Here is a 19,619-nt window from a genome sequence, read left to right on the forward strand (position 1 = left end):
CTCCATCCAAATTGACGCCGGAATGGGCAATGGTTGTAATGTGCCTGGTGTGTTGACGGTTTCCCCTTTGTGGCGTTGACAGACGTCACATTCTGCTACGAAAGTAAGGATGTCCTGTTTCATGCCGGCCCAAAAAAATGATCTTCTGGTGCGAGCATATGTCTTTTGAAAGCCCGAATGTCCTGCAATGGGAGATGAGTGCAATTCTGCCAAAATGCGACTTTTGAGGGTGGATGTTGGTGATATTACAACTCTGTCCTTGTAGTGAAGAATATCATTCTGCCACGAGTAGCCCTTGCTGGAATTAGGATCTACCTGCAATTGAGAAATGAGTTGGGAGAGCCCGGGATGTGAAAACCATTCCCTGCGAGCCTCTTCAATCCAGTCTGGAATGGGGAGGGAAATTGCGAGCAGAGTACTTTCCTCCTCAAATTGGCGCGACAATGCATCTGCTACCCTGTTGTCTTTCCCTTTCTTGTAAATGATCTCATAATCATATCCCAACATTTTGGCTAACCATTTATTTTGTTGTGGGGAAGATAGGCGTTGCTCCAAAAAATATTTAAGACTGTGATGATTTGTGCGGATTTGGAAACGTCACCCCAACAAGTAAGGTCGCCAGGTCTCGACTGCATGTAAGATGGCCATCATTTCCTTCTCGTAGGTAGATTGGCCCAGATTCCTCCCACTTAGTTGTTGGCTGGTGAAGGCCAATGGTCGCCCTTCCTGCATTAAGACCGCTCCAATACCTGTTCCCGAAGCATCAGATTCAATGACAAATGATTTGGTGAAGTCCGGTAGTGCTAAGACAGGAGTGGAACACATGGCAGTTTTGAGAGCTGTAAATGCCTGTTGTGCTTCTTCTTTCCAGAAGAAGGAATTTTTCTTTAGGAGTTGTGTTAGGGGCTTCGCTATGCGGCCATAGTTGTGGACAAATTTACGATAATAGCCTGTGAGACCCAAAAATCCTCTCAAGCTTTTCAAGGTCTTAGGTTGAGGCCATTCTTGCATTGCCTGGATCTTTTTTGGGTCCACCTTGACACCTTCACGCCCCACAATGTGGCACACATACTCAACTTCTTCCATGCCAAACGAACACTTAGACATCTTGACAAATAATTTATGCGTGCGGAGCAGTTGCAAGAGTAGATCTACATGCTAAAGATGTGCCGCCCAAGTGCCACTATAGATGAGGATGTCATCGAAGAAGACAAGGACAAATTTTCTGAGATATGGTTTGAGGAGGTGATTCATAAGGCTCTGAAAAGTAGAGGGGGCATTACAGAGACCAAATGGCATGACCAGGAACTCATAATGGCCTTCATGAGTTATGAAAGCTGTCTTGGGAATGTCGACTTCCTTCATGTGAATTTGGTGGTAGCCTGAGCGAAGATCCAACTTAGTGAAGAATTGAGCCCCATTGAGTTCGTCTAGCAAATCGTCAACCACTGGGATGGGAAATTTATCTTTGACTGTTAACTTATTGAGGGCCGTGAAGTCTGGACACATCCGCCACTCCCCATCTTTCTTGAGGACCATGACCACTGGAGATGAATAAGGACTAATGCTGGGATGAATGACACCTGCTTCCAACAATTCCTTGATGATTTTTTCTATTTCATTCTTTTGGGTGAACGGATATCTGTATGGCCGCACATTTGGGGGTTGGGCCCCTGGAACCAATGTGATGCTATGATCATGTTCCCCTCGCGAGGGTGGAAGCTCATGAGGCTTGTCAAAGACCGTCTGATGTTTATTTAAAATCTGTTGCATCTCAGGATGAATTGGCTGAGACATGGTGTCTACTACTTGAATGGCATTAAATTGAGCTACCACTCCATGATGGCCCTTTTTTAACAATTTTTCCATCCTATGCGAGCTGATGATAGAGGGGGCTCCCGCCTGAAGTCCACGGAGGGTATGTGTGGAGTTGTTCTGCTTAAAACTCATATATAACTCCTGGAAATCCATTGTGATTGGCCCAAGAGTGCGGAGCCATTCCGCGCCGAGGACAATGTCGCAACCCCCCATGTGTATTGCAAACATGTGGGTTTTCAATTGATAAACCCCCATTTGAATTTTGACATTTTCACAGCGACCTTCACATTTCATTGTGCCCCCATCTGCAATCTGGACTTGGAAGTTAGAAACTGCCCAGACGAAACAATGTGCTGCTTCAGCGATCTTTTGGTGGATGAAATTATGGGTACTTCCACTATCAATCAAGACTACTATTGGGCGATGTTTAAGAAAACCCCTGATTTTGAGAGTTTGAGGGGAAGAAATTCCTGCCAATGCATTTAGCGAAATAATTGGTTCATCAGATACAATCTCCTGTTGGTTATCTTCTTCGATCGCCTCCGGTTCCTCAAGTGGTGGATCTTCCTCGGTGGAGCTGTAGTCAGTGGCATCTATTTGAAAAAACTTGTGCTCTTTGCATTTATGACCTGGGGAATATTTTTCATCACAGTAGTAACATAGTCCTTGCTTCCTTCTTTCGGCCATTTCCGCAGGTGACACCTTTTGAATCTTAAGTGTCTGAGTCATATTGGGAACCTGTGAGGGACGACCTTTAGCGGGGAAGTTGGGTTGGCTGGATTGGGCTGTTAATGCACGTTCCACCTTACGGGCTACCTGGCAAGCCTCTGTCCATGTGGGAGGGTGGTGGAGTAGAACCTGAGCTTTGATGGCTTCTTTAAGACCGTTGATAAAGCATTCCATGTAGAACTCATCTGTGAGACCCTTAGTGCGGAAGGCTAAGGCTTCAAAAGCAGTAATATATTCCTCCACTGTACCCGTCTGTCGGAGCTTAGTGAGACGCCCCAAAAAAGAGTCTTCCTGTTCAAAGCGACTGTGAAGAGTTTTGGCAAATTGGGCCCAATTCTGAAAATGTCCATTGCAACGTTGATGCCATTCCTTCCATTGCCATCGTTCATTGTCCAAGTACATGGTGCCCACCATAAGCTTAGTCCCCTCATCTGTGATATGATTCAATTGGAAATACTGCTCCATTTGTGCTAGCCATGCGGACGTGTGAGAACCGTCAAATTTCTGCATATCCAACTTGGGAGGTCGCTGACTGGGTGGTGGATGGGAGTGCCAAACGTGAGGAGAGTGGCTAGACTCACCCTCATGGTATTCATGGCCATTATACGCCTCCTCGTGGGCTGGCTTCTTGCCCTTTGGGAATGCCTCCTGTAACTGGTTACTTATTCCTTTAAGCTCTTTCAGGGCTCTAACTAAGGAGGATCGACTGTACCCTTAGCCGTACAACTCGACTACCCTATCGTACGGGCGAGTAATCTCTCCGAGTGCTGTTCTCGGTGTACTGTAGCCACAAGACGGCCGAAGGTTTATCTATGGCGAGGTTTCAAGGGAGCTAGGGGGCTTCCTATATACCCAGAGGGTACGTGGAAGACAGTCCGTGCGCGGTTCTGTCTAATGCGCTACTACTCGAAGGGGTACCCACAGGCGTTACAAGGGCGTCCAACAGACGTGACCACCTCTTGTATTTCCTGCGTGCATGCCTCCCCAAATCCGCAGGTTTATGCGCTTAACGACAGATCCCGTGGTTTAAAGACGCCGGAACACGTCTCTAGCCAAATTTTTTTTTGCTAAAATTTGGAGATCCCACCGAGCCCTGGAAAGTGCTCTGATACCACTTGTTATGCTCTTAACCTGCAAAGCAATACCCAAGCGAAGAAAAGATACCGAGAACACAGAATATGCGAGAAAATATACCCAGAACACAGAATAGCAATGATTTTATTATTCAGAGAGAAATGTTCACAGGCCTCTTCGACGGGGCAACCTCCAATAGAGCAGAGCTTGATTACAAAACAAGACACGATGCTCCTCGCATGGAGTCTCTATCCTTTATATATGACTCATACATGCAATACCACGGGCCAATATCGTGGGTTTTATTAATACCATCTATCTAATACTACCGCCCATTTGCAACTAACTGTGGTCCCGTCATTAATTGCGAGTTAACCACTTACAAATATTAATATGGGCTTTATTGACTCTTGACTATGACGTGATCCCATGACATAAATAAGGGGGTTAGGGTGGGACCCTAACACTGCACCAGTTAAAGTAAAATAGAATAGGTGGCACACCACATCTTCATCGGCGACCCCCAACCTGCGCAAGGCTAGGAAGAAAGAGCGAATATGGTTATCACCGGTATCTCCCCGCTTAGGGTTGAAATTGGGTAACACTCTTTCTGTATTTTTGGGTAAGGGATGTTGCTGCCCAGTACCGTTATAACATCCTGTGAAAGCCAGGGAGGGAGTGCTCCTGGAGGAGGTGGGGGTTGATTCCCACCCGGAGGAGGAGGTGGAGGCTGATTCTCACTTGGAGGGGGAACACTGGCCATATTATGGATAGGGAAGTTTTGGTCGGAGGCTTCTCTATTAGGATTCTCAAAATCAAGCGAGGAGTTACCTTTAGAAGGTGAATCCTTAGGAATTTATTCCCAAGGGGTGTCGATACTTTGCAAGGATTCTAGCACAATATCTTCGAGAGAAGTGGCTGCAGATGTATCTTCGCTCAGGGTAAATATCCTCGGCTTTCTCTTAGTTGTCGCAGGTAAAGAGTGAAAGATTGGAAGCTAAGAGAGGGAACGAGCGTAAGCTCGAGTAAGTGTTTTGACTAGTTGTTCCTGAGTGACAGGATACTCCCACTGTCTCTCTTCCTTTGGTGACCCGGAAACAGGACTTGGAGGGGTCTTTGTTTCTTCAAAATGAGTCTCTTTCAAATGTGTGGCAGGATCTCTCCGATCTTTGTGATCCATACATTAATCCTTTTGTATCCATGTGTGGCACTTATAGATGAAATCTTGAAAAGCTGGGGATGGCGGTTCAGGCCCTCCTTCTAGTGCCAATTTTTTGACATGGCAAATGTGATCTGAAATGAGGGTTTGAACATATTGTCATACTTACAAGAACCTCCCACTCCAAAGCTTAACAAAATTATGATCTAGCTTGTTTTGACAATTGCGGAATTAAGTACTTGAAACAAGTGTATGGTTTGGTTTGTTTTCAACTATTTAAGTGCTTTAAGTTGATTTGTTTCTTCTGATATTAAACACATATATCAATCATATAATGCAGCAATTAAACATCAACACATAACAACAAATTTAATCTAGGAGTTCACCGGAATATCGTGGGCTACGTCTCCTTGAGCTTTTGTCAACTTGACTTGGCTCTTTGGGATCATGGCAAAGTTTCTTTTACAAGTTCCACACTCAACTCCAAAGGTCACTGAACTGAACCAATGGGCTTAGAAAACCATCTACATCTCTGTCATGGCTGTCCTCATTGTGCAAGTAGATCTAGGCTCCCTTGGACTTGATTCCTTCAGCAGGTGCACTGAGCTTCCTTGAGTTTTTTAATGGCACAAACTCCTTCAGAATGCTTCAAATGTCGCTGAAACCTCTGCTATTGTCTTTAGCACATATCTGACATCAACAAATGACTGTTCATTTTCTCAAAACGAGCACTGCATCCCCGATCTAGGCCTTCCTCCACGGTTGGCTCTACGCTGCCTGAAACTTCCCTTCAACATCTCAGCGTTTAGAAGTCTCCAACTTCTTATGAAAACACCTTCATTGGATTCAGAAGGTTCATTACAGTAAAAAACAACTGTTTGTTTGCTGAGAATGGATACTGGTCGCTCTTGCAAAAGCCTTCAACCCTTGGTGGCCATGAGCTCCAAAATCTCCTTGGATGAAAATCTCCTTGAAGATGGCTTCTTCAGCTTCTCTGGACTGTTCCAATGGCTTGCCAAAATTAGCCTAGATAGGCTCTTGTTTCACTCTCTTAGGTCGAAAATTTCATCTTTAGTGCATTAACTGAATTTCTCGTAGTATTCCTCCACCAAATCTTGCACTCGCAATTTAATTGGAGTTAAATTTGGAAATTTCCGCTAATTTTGGGCAGTGCGCCAAGTTGACTGCTGGGCGTAACAGTCAGCTTAATCCGCGCATATGATAGGTGTTTTGGGCGGCAGTTACGGTCTGGCTGGCGGTATGGTTAGTGGAACCACTGGCTGATCGCATGCATATGACCGCTCTTCCATGGACCGCTGGTGGTCTACCCCCAAACCAGAAACTGTCCCTGTTGAAATAAAATGCGCAACCAATAGTTGTTAAGAATTAACAGTAGCACAGGTGGTCGGAGTTCTTGGTTTGTATGCGGGAAGTCACGGGTTCGATCCTGCCTGACCCAACATAATTTTGCCACACTAATCCAGGGCCATGTGGCGACCTCTAGGCTTACCACATGTCGGCTCCTGATTGGTCCACCCAAAAGGAATATTCCAATTTTGGATAATATTCCAGAGAATATTTTGAGTAATATTATTTAGAATATATATATTTTAAAAATATTTCCAAAAATCAAATTATTCTTGAAATTGCAGTTCACTGGACTTTTTCAATTGGCGATAACTTCTTCATATGGTGTCAGTTTTTCGAACCGTTCACGGTGCTGGAATCAGGACAATGAGATCTATCTGGTCATTTAAGTTCGACACACTTTCAAACACTTTAAATTTTGAACTATCACTGAAGTCCTGGATCAATATCTGATCAAAGCGTGTGCAATTCCAACAAGGGGAACTAACCCGATCGCAAGCCCGAATTAGACCTGCTTTCGTTTGGAATGGCTAGCTCCGACGGGTTTTAAGGGACCTCGTAAACTGTTTAAACATGTCGAAAGATTGCTTTCGAGAGGAAGACTTCAGTTAAATCAACAAAAGTAAAACAACTAACCTCTATGTATTAAATCCTATCTATACTACTTGTAACTACTCTAATCTAGTCCTAGCTATCCTAATCTATGCAGAAGCATAATACAAAGGTTTAAACATCATATATATGTTCGGCAAGAGCATGATAAAGAATATTAAACGCCATGTGTAGATTCAAGTCCAAATGAATCAATTATTGAATTCACAGTTGGACAAGACTGTATTAAAGCTAAATTACAATCCAATCACTCATATAGGAATTCACATTCTTTTATGAAATCAAACTTGCAACTGATGTTTAACTTAGTTTCAAATAAGAGAGCATTCACAAGTTAATCATGAAACTGAATCACATTCAATTCAACAAGACTAATAGTGAATTGTAAGTCATCAATATGCATAAATACAAATCACATTTACATTCATGCTAGCAACAACACTCCGATCCAAAAAATATAAAAGAACAATTAAATAAGTCTGAAACTAAAGGCTCCTTCTTCCCCAAAACAATCCTCCTTATTCACAATAAAGAAAAACTGTTCTTCTCAAAAGTCAAAATCCATTTCTCCTCTTTGGAGGTAATACTTATGAAAATGCCCATGACTCTAGGTCTACATTTCCCCTTCATCTTCCCACTGTTTCAGATATGCAAATCAAGTACATAGAGATAGGATTGTCAGCGTGACCGCTAACATGTAGAAAGCATAATGGCCGGATCAATTCATTTCCTGAGGAAGAGAATAGATGTTGGTGAAAAGGGTGATTGTCGCCTTCCCATAAAGAAGACTGGGACAACATTGCTTGAGAAGGGTGGGGTTCTGACCGGAACCCTTGGAGCCAGACCCTTAAATGCAGTGCTTCTGCATACATGGCCCTTCGAATCCCCTCCTTCATCCTTTGCTTCTCACCTGCAAGGGTAGCTATCATTAGCTTCATGATTGTGAATAATAAAACAAAAATGTTCAATCAAATGTAAACGCTACCTTCATTCATTTTATAAAACTACAGAACAAGTGTGAAAAGGATTTATGCCTGATACATAGTCAACATACAATTTCTTGCTCAACCCATAGGCTTGACACAGTTTTTTGAGGGCTTCTTTTAAATCGTAATTGGGTATCGGCCCCTTTGCGGGTCACAATACCCATGCCTTCCACTTCCTTGATGTGCAATTTCACTATCGAGACTCCACAGGCTCGCCCTTTACACTGAAAACCCGATCCCTTTGTAATTTCAGAAAATTTGGAAAACATATGAAAACACAGGAAATCCCACCCCGATCACTCAAGACGGACCTCAAATGTTATATGTTGGAGTCTATAAATATTGCCGGGTCTGGCCTATCACATATCGCAATATGCACAAGCCTGGGGCTCCACCGATCACGATATGCGACGAGATATAATCGTATTTGATAGCTCGGCAAGTTCGCCATATCGTTGCGCGTATTATGTATAAGGATTGGGCTTCGCTGATGCGCGATATGAGATTGGGGGCTGGACCCGACATTGTATACAATGCGGTTCTTAGTGTCGACGGGTTCGGAGGCCAGGGGTGCACCATATATACATAAACCTTGGATTTGGGCTGATTGTGATATGCGACAGGCTTTTGGACCCGAAAATATATGTATTGTGGTTCATAACACCATCGGGTCCAGGATACTTATGCGTCCTTTATATATAGCTTTGTGGCTTGGCCGGTTGGCGATTTGCAATGCGATGGAGGACTTACTCACATCGCTCTCATTCATTCATGATAAACCAACCTTCGCCCTTTGATCAAGGGGAAGTGCGATGAGTGAAAAGGAATGATTCATGCATGCTTTCGAAGCACTTCGGCTATAAAGTGCTATGAAGGCAAATAAGGTGTGATAGAGGGTTTTGTGCATTAAGTGCACGAACAACCATAGTAAGGGTAGGGGTGATTAGATATGCGGGCCTATTTTGCCAGAGACACTTAGGAGGATTGAGAAAGGTCCGATGAGGGAATGAGAGTACAACGTATAAATAAATCATGCTACAAAGATATTTTCGAGGGGAGGTCTTGACTATTAAGAACTGAAGGGTTAACCCGACATAGAGTTAGAGTTTCTTAGATAAAAGCAGATCGTTCAGGGAAGTGAAAAATCCAGCTTCAAGGGGACCCATTTAAAATTTATTATCAGAGCATGTTTTAATAGGGTGGTAGTTGTGGCCACAACACAATCCGGTAGAAAAACTAGTAGAATAATAAGACCTCTTGGACGAGCAATCAACCAACATCAACCGTGTTCCAATACCCCCTGTTCACTCCATAATCAACAAACCTCAGCGGGTGTCAGTCGTAGAGATGGATCACCAAGATGGAGAGGACATACACAATGAAGAACGTCAAAAAGAGGGAGAAGGTCCTTGACACAATGTGACTCTCTTTAGAGGGGGGAACCAGGAAGACGAAGAGGAGGTTACCTTTAGATTCCTTATCCTAGATGTGACACGTGACATCACAATGAAAGGCATTCCAATGTCATCTCTCCCATTGTTCTACGGTAAATCATTTGAAGATCTCGATGCCTTTTTTTTTGAATTCGATATTTATGTCACAGTTATAATTATTATGATGATGCTCATAAACTCAAATTGTTTCTCACCACATTAAAAGATGCAGCCCTTAGGTGTTTCATGAGTCTAGGGAAACACGCCATATACACATGGGATGACATGAGATCAATTTTTCTTAAAAATTATGAAGACTTTTTCAAAAGTAGGGACATCAATGATATCCTTAGGATGTAGCAAAATGAAGATAAAAACCTAGAAGAGTATCTTGAACGGTTCCTATACAACTTCCACAAATCCCGTGGGCCCAACCTAGATGAAAAGATTATCAGAACTGTGTTCCTAAAAGGGCTGAGAGACGATTGCATTGAAACATTAATCCTGCTCAGTGGTGGAGACATTTATAAAAATCAATTTTCTGAAGTCATTGAGTTATGTTGCACCTATTCTAGAAGCCAAGCCAAAGTAGGTAAAAAGCTTCAGGAACTTAGAGACAATTCTAGAGACTATGTGTAGAAGAAAACTACGGCTAATGCTATTACAAGAGTCGCGCTGGGGAACCTATTAGAAAATTTTAAAATTGATATCTTGAACACAATCAACGACCAATTAGACACCATGAAAATTAAACAAAAGCAGGAATTTGAGAAGGCAGCCATGGCAGTTTTCTGTTCCAAGTGTAGGCATAAACATGCAGAAAGGGAATGTCCTTTAAACACTGTCGAGGTCTGTGGAATTTGTACCTTAGAGTACCTGACTGAGAAGTGCCCATCATTTCTTGGATTACAATCCATCTACAAGGGGAATACTGAAACCATTGACCAATCTCAAGCAACCAAAAGACGCACCTGGAGATGCTAGAGTCAGAATGTGTTTCCAGACCCAAATCCTCAAGGTTATAGCCAGACTCAGCCATGGAACTTTCCTACATCCTACCCTCCTTGGGTTTCTCAACAACCAAAAAATACTCTTTGGGGCCAGAATTGGAGGTCAAACCCCTATGCCAACAACTAACCTCCACCCCCAATTCTATGCGCCCTATCCAAATATGCGAAGTACTTCATATAATCTGACCACACAAACCTATCAACAAGCGTATAACCCTAATATGTATCAACAACGTATGCTGCCACCACCTCCTTTGCATCAATTATTACCTTCACCTACTAACCCATCATCTTCGTAGGCACCTGCTACCATAAACCCACCTTGTCCTACATCGTTTCCTGCGCAACCCGTACCTAACCCAAACCATAATAGGTTACCTCAATCGGTGCAAAATATTGATATTCAACCTTTTCCTACATACATGATCACTGCCATTCCTCTGAACGAAATCCAATTGCGATCAGGAAAGATAGTCAACAAAGGAAAATTAACTGTCATCATCCAAGAAGAGGTACCCTCCACGTCAACTGAAAATCATTCACAAAATGAAAAACAACAACAGAAGGAAGAAGAATCACATGAACCATCGTACCTGGAAAGACTAATAGTAAAGAAAGAAGAGGTCCCACTTGAATATGACATGGAAAATGAACTTAGGAATGTCTGTATTAAAATCCCACTTTTACAAGCAATTAGAGACATTCCCATATACACAAAAATTGTCAAGGATCTCTGCATTAAGAAACTAGGAAGAAAGGAGCATAAGAACCAGAATGTCAAAATCATGAGCCTAATGTCCACTATGATCTCTGACATGCCTGTCAAATATAATGACCCCAGGAATCCCGTTTTCACTATTGAAATAAACAGAGTAATTTTGCCAAACACTCTTGTAGATCTAGGGGCAACAATAAATGCAATGACTTATGGAACAATGATGTCATTACAACTACCGGGACTTAAAACCACCCGTATCTTTTTAGAAATGGCAGATAAATTTGTCGTTAGAGCAATAGGATCTCTGGAGGACATAGTAGTTACTATTGCCTCTTAGCAATACTCCATAGTTTTTATAGTCATTTCCCCAAAAACCTCTAGTCTTGGACACCCAGTAGTCCTAGGGCGACCATGGCTGGCATCGACTGATGCCGTCATAGGATGCAGAAATGGGGAAATGATAATTTCTAATGGTCCTCAAAATCGAACATTGTCTATTTTTCCACCTGCTCAGACAGCTGCTGAAGTACCATTATGACTCAAAAACCCATAAGGAGACAAAGATTGCATGTTCCCCTTGTTAACATTAGATCAATCTAGAGGTCTCCAGGAGCATTCTGATGAGCATGTTTTGCAACAGTTTTTAGTAGATAGCTCTCGTATCAATTATCCCATCTCTTTTAATGGTTACCAGCATGTGTTTAGTGATGAGTTTCAGGAAACCTGCCACCCAGCCGACTTTGCCTCATTTGCAGTAGTGGAGGAAAACCATGAGCTCACCATAGAACCAATGGAAATATTGGAAGGGAAAATTTTACATATTGGTATAGGATTGACTGCAGAACAAAAGCAACAGTTGATGAGTATGGTTCATGACCAAACCAGAGCATTCACATGGGATTACTTGGATATGAGGGGTATACATCCAGACACCTGCATCCACCATATTTATACAAATGAAGAAATGAGACCTATTTGGCAACCACAAAGGCATATGAACCCAGCATTAAAAGACATTGTCAAGGAAGAGCTTCAGAAACTTTTGGTCGCAGATTTCATTTACCCCATTTCTGATAGTAAGTAGGTGTCACCTTTGGTAGTAGTTCCTTTCAGGCTAGGTAGTAACTCCATAAGGAAAAAATGATTCGACTGTCTTATTCCATCAGGTAGGTGTTTGTTATATACATGAGGGAGAGACCGTTCAGTTCATCTCCCGATGACTGTTCATATTTCTAATTTATTTGTTTACATAAATTCATCCAATCATAAGGATTAGGTGTCAACATTCCCCCCTTTAATCTGAAGGGATATTGGTGAGTCCAAGCATCATTCTGAATCGTTCAAGCTTTTCTCTTCCAAGCGCTTTGGTGAAGATGTCTGCAATTTTCTCATTTGTGGAACAATGACGGAGATGGATTGTTTTGGCCTCAACATGATGTCGAATTAGATGATATTTAGTATTGATGTGCTTCGTTTGATCATGGAATTTTGGGTTCTTGGCCAAATTTATTGCAGAGGTATTGTCAATAATGAGTGGAGTTGATTGTACTTGTTTTACCTGCAAATCTTCAAGAATTTTCCTGAGCCACACAATTTTTTTTGTTGCTTCAGCTGCTGCCACGTGCTCTGCTTCTGTTGTGGAATCTGCTGGAACTGATTGTTTGCGTGATCTCCAGGAGACAACTCTTGATCCAAGACTCATAGCATATTCTGAAGTTGATACCCCAGCTTCTTTGTCTCCATCAAAGTCTGAATCAGAGTATCCAATCAAGCTGAAGTCGTCCACCTGTGTATATTTGATTCCAAAGTCTTGAGTTCTCTTCAAGTACCTTAGAACTCTTTTTTGCAGCAGACCAATGTCTCTCACAAGGCTTTTGCATAAACCTGGAGAGGATTCCAACAACAAACGAAATGTCTGGTTTGGTAGTAGTTAGGTAGTGGAGACTTCCTACAAGCTGTCTATACTTCGTTGCATCCTCAAATTCTTTTCCTTCAATAGATGTGAGCTTTAAGTTTTGTTCCATTGGAGTAGTAAGAGGATTGCACTATGTCATGCCAAACCTGTTCAACAGATCTCCAATGTATTTCTTTTGAGAAAGAAATATGGACTTTGGATATTGGGTTACTTCAATGCCATGATAATAATGAACATAACCCAAATCAGTCATTTTAAAACTTTTCCCCAATTCCTTCTTTATGGATGCAATGTAGCTTTCATTGTTCCCTGTCATCAAAAGATCATCTACATATACCACAAGATATACAACTATTTTGCCAACTTTCTTGACAAATAAAGTTGCGTCATCAAGATCAAAATGTTTGAAATTAAGTTTCAGAAAATGCTCAGTTAGTTTTTCATACCAGGCTCGCGGTGCTTGTTTGAGGCCATACAAGGACTTCACAAGTTTGCATACTTTATGTTCATGTCCTTTCACATCAAATCCTTCAAGCTGGGACATAAAAACATTCTCTTTTAAATCTCCATTTAGGAAAACAATTTTTACGTCCATTTGGCGGACATTCCAACCATTCTGAGCCGCTAATGTAAAGAGTGTCCAGATGGTAGCCCATTTTGCTGTGGGGGCAAAAGTCTCCTCATAGTCGACCCCTTCCTTTTGTGCAAAACCTTTTTCCACAAGCCTAGCTTTGTGCTTGTCAAGTGAGCCATCAGCTTTATACTTGTTCTTGTAGACCCACTTTCAGCCAATTGGTTTGGTTCCTAATGGAGGATCGACCAGCTTCCAAGTGCCGTTCTTTATGAGGGCATCATACTCCTTTTGCATCGCTTCTTTCCATTCATCATGAGAAGTAGCTTCTTTGAAGGAAGTTGGTTCAAAATCTGTAGACAAGTTCAATTCACAATCATAAGAAAAATCCATATCAACAGGTGAATTAGAGTCATCTACATCACCTCCATTTTGCCAGTTTGTATTTCTGGTTCCTATTTTTCCAACTTCATCAGGATGAACACTTTCAAGTGTCTTTGTCGGCCACTTTGGGGGACCTTTCTCAGATGGTCCAGGCTGCTCCGTTGATTGAGTTGGGACTGAACCAATATTGAGTCTCCCAATTCTATCAATTACATCACTTAAAGCATCATCCGTTGTTGGAGTTTCATGTGGGGGAGAGTGTTTTTCAGAAGAAGATTCCACATGTTGATCTAATATAGGAATCCCCCCTTCAAGATGTGGAATCTGATTATCAAATTCTTGAAATGATTTTTCTTTTTCGAATCTATCCAAGCGATCAAGTTGCCGCTCAACAACATTGTCAATTTTGGATGATTCAAGGAAAATTACATCTCTAGATACAACAAACTTCTTATTTACTTCATCATAGAGGCAGTATGCTTTGGAGGCGTTTGAATGCCCCAAAAAGATACACTTACGACTTCTAGCACCAAGTTTGTTTCTATGTACCTTTGGTATCAAAGCATAACAGGTGGAACCAAAGACCCTGAGATGTTTTACTGAAGGAACACCACATTTCATAAGGAGTCTTGTTTCTAATAGCATTAGATGGACATCTTTTCTTTATATATGCAGCACATAGAACAACATCAACCCAAAACATTATCTTTAAATTTTTGAAGAAGAGCATGGATCGTACCATATTTAAGATTGTTCTATTCATTCTTTCAGCTACACCATTTTTTTGGGGATTATAAGGCACAATTGTTTGATGTTTGATCCCATGTTGGCGAAGATAGTTTTCAAATTCATTTGATGTGTATTCTTTTCCATTATCAATGCGAATAGACCCAATATGAGATTGTGCATCATTTTCAATCCATTTATGAAAATTCTTGAATGTTTGAAAAGCATCAGATTTGTTCTTCAATAAATAAACCCAACACATTCTGGTGTAGTCATCAATAAATGTCATGATATATTTATTTCCATTTTCAGAAGGAACATGCATTGGACCACATAAATCTGAATGAATGAGTTCAAGTTTTCTATGTGCTCTTGAATGTGAATCATGAAAGCACTGTTTGCTATGCTTTCCTAGAATGCAACCATCACACTGCTTAAGTTTCCTAGGAATTGTAGGCAAACCAACAACACCATTTTTCTTCAACAAGTGGAGACTATCATAGTTCAAATGTCCAAATCTAGCATGCCATAATAAACGTGATGGAAGTGTACCTTCTTCATGATGAGAATTGTATGAGAAATGTTGTGCATGAGCAGAGGTTCCTTGCAGTTTGAGAAGCCTTTCTTCTTCTATTCCCCTCATGACAAGTGAGTGGTCAGATGCTTTTCTTACCTCAAGCTTGCCATCAAACATATGAATGGAGTGACCTTGCAGGCGGATGTGGACCAAGGACAACAAGTTTCTCTTGAGCTGTGGGAGATATAGAACATGATTCAGAAGAAAGTGTGGAAGACCAGGCAGTTTAAGCCTGTTTGTGCCAAGCCCTGATGGCTTGATTTTTGATTGGTCTGCAAAGTATACTGCTCCATCAACATTGTTAGTGAAATCTTCAAAAAAATCTTTTCTACGAGTCATGTGGCAGGTTGCTCTTGAATCAAGCAACCAATCATTTTTCCAAGAAGCAAGTGAAGCATTAAATAAATCTTCGTTTACTCCAATATTACATTGTGCCACAACATAGTGATTGGATTCAGGTGCTTTACCTTTGTCTATATCATCAGTTTTACCTTTTTGTTGGTTTCTTTTCTGCTCAATTTTTTTCCATGGTAGCTTGCATGTAGAGGCATCATGTGATCCATTTCTTTTGTAGCGAATGCGGTGCAAATTTTTCTTTTCTCCTTGAGAATGTCTGCCCCCCTGCCTATGAAATATCTTCCTCTTCCTCTTCGACCACCTCTTCCTTTTGTAGAATCTTGAGCAGGTTGATTTTCTTTATGAGCAAGGTACACAACTTCTTCAGAAGATTTAGGGGCTGTCTTCTTTCCAAAAGCTTTCTCTCTTTCAACAAACTTTTTCATAAGAGAGTCAAAGGTTATATCTTTGAGATTTCCATTTGCTTGCAATGACTCAAGATAATTGGATTAGGTAGGATAAAGTGCCTTCAGAAAAGCAATAAGAGGAATATCCTATTCAACCTTAGTGGATTTGATATCATGCATTATAGACTTTAATTCAGATGCAAGAGCAAGAGGATCATTATTTTGCAGTTCAAGAGTAAAGAGTTTAATTATGAGTTGAACAACTTCAAGTGCAGAATGTGAGTCATAGAGTTCTTTCAGCTTTTGTAAGGCTTTAAATGCAGTTGAATATGACGAAATATGGCGACTCACCTTTTCATTTACAGATGCTGCAATTAATGCATAAGCTTTGCTGTTTTTGTTTTCCCAAATGACGCGCTCTTTGTCTGAGGTAGGCTGTACTGGGTCATTGTCTTCGTCTCCGACACACAATCCTTTCCACAACTCATTGAAAATGATGGTGCGTTTTATCATCCGGGACCATTCAGGATAGTCCTTCTTGCTAGTGAGAACTATTCCCACCATGGATATGATTGAATGCATTCTGTAAAAAAAATTACTTATGCTGATAGAAAAATACTTCTGCCAATATATAGTAAAATTGTACTCAAAAGGGAATTCTCAAAAGATTTCAAATCTCTTCCTCATATACCAATATGTATGTTAATACCTCACGCTATATCTTTATGCAACATATTTTCTCCAAATGCCTCCAATGTTTGATATAAATGCATCCAACATTACATACAAATATTACATATTACATATGCCTTCAACATATTACATGCTCCAATGGTAATTTTATAATGTAATGTTTGATATAAATGCATCGAGCATTACATACAAATATTACATATTACATATTACATATGCAATGTATTAAAGGCTCCAATGGTAATTTTCTAATGTAATATATGCCCATTAAAGTTCATATATAATGGAACAAAAAATATGATGTACGTGAAGCAAACGTTACCACACAATGAAGCACGCAGGCGTGCTTAAATAAAATTCGCAGGCAAACATCGCAGAGTCACAGAGTTGTCCACGCTGGCGAGAACTTGAATTATTTTATATGGAAAAAACAATAGTTCAATGCAACATTATTCAAATAGTCAATGGCTCACTGCACCAGTTGCGCCACTCTGATGCTCGCATTGCTGTTGGAAGCATTCGAACCGGCCACCCATGCAACGTTCTTGACTTAAGACCGTTTTATTAGTAGTAATTTCGGACCTTTAGGAAGCTGGATCTACTCCCGATGATCAATTAAAAACCACGTTCAAAGCTAAATGGGGCACATACGCATATCAAAAGATGCCATTTGGTATGATTAATGCTGGTGCCACATTTCAGAGAGCTATGGACATCACATTCAAAGGGTTAGTTAATAAACCAGTGGTAATCTATTTGGATGATATAACTGCATATTCCAAGAAATGAAACAATCATATCAGAGATTTAAAACAAATCTTCCAACGTTGTCAAAGGTATGGAATTTCACTTAACCCGAAAAAATCCTTTTTCGCACTAAGCGAAGGAAAACTTCTTGGATTCATAGTGTCAAAATCTGGAATTCACATTGATCCTGACAGAATCAAGGAGATTTCCGCAGTCCCTCTACCTCACAACAAGAAAGCCATGCAATCTTTTCTTGGCCAGATTAATTTTGTAAAGAGATTTGATCCAAATTTTTCAAGAATTGTGTCTCCTTTACAAGCCATGATTAAAAAGAAATCAAACTTTAAATGGGGCCAAGATGAACATCAGGCATTCAACCTGATCAAACAAGAAATCATTAATGCTCCATCTTTAGCAACTCCAAATTTTTCCGATCCTTTTATTTCATATACATTTGCCTCTGATAGGTCATATGCTGCGATACTCACTCAATTAAATCAAGAAAAGGCAGAAGCCCTAATTGCTTTTTTTAGTTCCAATTTACAAGAGGCTGAGTTGAATTATTCAGATGTGGAGAAACAAGCTTATGCTGTTTTCAAAACAATTAAGTATTTCATACCTTTTCTACTCAAAACACATACAAAAATCATAGTACCGTTTCCAGTAGTAAGAAATCTTCTAGTATAGAAGGATGTGGGTGAGAAGAGAGCCAATTGGGTTACTGTCTTACAGGAATATGACGTAGAAATCAAACCAACAAGTATTGTAAAAGGTCAAGGTTTTTGCAAAATGCTGGCCGGAGCGTCGTTGACGTTCGAAATTCCATCTGCAGAGATACAAGTGTATGAGGTAAGCCTAAACGATGCTGAGTCATTATACACTGATATCATTTATTATCTAAAGAATGGATACGCTCCTTCAAACCTCGATCATACCAAGAAAAGAGCTCTAAGGTTAAAAGCCAAACAATATCAGCTCGTGAATGAGGTTCTTTTTAGAATAAATTATGATTATGTTCTCCTTAGATGTCTTGAGAAATCTGAAGCTGAAAAAGTCTTGCTGGAACTCCACGATGGGCCAGCAGGCAGACACTATGTTGGAGATGCAACTGCTCATAAAATCTTACGCGCAGGCTATTACTGGCCCACAATATTCAAAGACTCACATAACTACGCGAGAAAATGTCAAGTTTGTCAAATCGCTGCTGGGAGACAAAAGAAACCATCCTTGCCAATGCACCTAGTTAACATTGAGCAGCCTTTCGATCAATGGGGATTGGACGTAATAGGTGAGATCGTTCCTCACACTTCTAAACAACATTGATATATTCTTACAGCAACATATTACTTTACTAAATGGGTAGAAGCAGTTCCACTCAAGACGGCTAATGCTGAAAATATCATCAAATTCATAGATCAGTTCATCATCACCAGGTTTGGGTTGCCTTTTGTTTTAATGTTTGATAATGCATCATATTTTTCTAGTAATACAATGACTAAATTTGCACTCAAAAGGGGTTTCAAGCTTAAATACTCTGTCAATTACTACTCACAAGGGAATGGGTTAGCTGAATCTACAAATAAGAACTTAATCAGGATTATTAAGCGAACCATTGACCAAAACCATAAAAATTGGCACAAATCTTTAATATATGCTTTATGGGTAGATCAAATAACGCATAAAGCCTCCATCGGCACTTCCCCTTTTAACTTAGTCTATGGGAAAGAAGTGGTTCTTCCAACTCATTTGGCAATTTCCTCTTTAGCCATAGTTCAATATATTGATGAAGCACCAACTTCTTCCTTACAACTAAGGTAGCTGGAAATAATTAAGTTAGAAGAACAACGAGAATAGGCTAAGATAACTCACGCTCATCACCAAGCATTAGTGAAAGCCTCTTTTGATTCCAACATGATATCCAGAAAAGATTTTCAGATGGGAGATCTAGTTTTAAAATGGGATAAGGCTCATGAAGAAAAAGGGAAACATACAAAATTTCAACGAATGTGGCTTGACCCTTTTCAAGTCGTAGAAGTCATAGGTCCGTATACTTTTATGTTACAGGATTTAACAGGAAAAAGAGATTCTTTACCTGTTAATGGACAGATCCTCAAAAAATATTTTCCATAGGAGATCATTCGTCTATTTTGTAGAATAGTTGTTTTAGTTTTACAATAAAACCGGTTGTAAATGGTTACATTAGGAATTCACGAAAAAGACACAAATTCTCTTTTAGATTTTGCTTTTTCACTTGTATAAATAGAATTCTTTTTATAAAATTGATCATTATTATTGAAAGATACAGTTAAAAGCTCTAGGCCTAGAAATGATACTAGTTTCGACTTTGTAAATTTTG

This window comes from Pinus tabuliformis, chromosome 5_2 (genome assembly GCF_031772625.1).
Source record: "Pinus tabuliformis cultivar Carrire ecotype Pingquan chromosome 5_2, CPIR1, whole genome shotgun sequence".
In the NCBI taxonomy this organism is placed as follows: Eukaryota; Viridiplantae; Streptophyta; class Pinopsida; order Pinales; family Pinaceae; genus Pinus; species Pinus tabuliformis.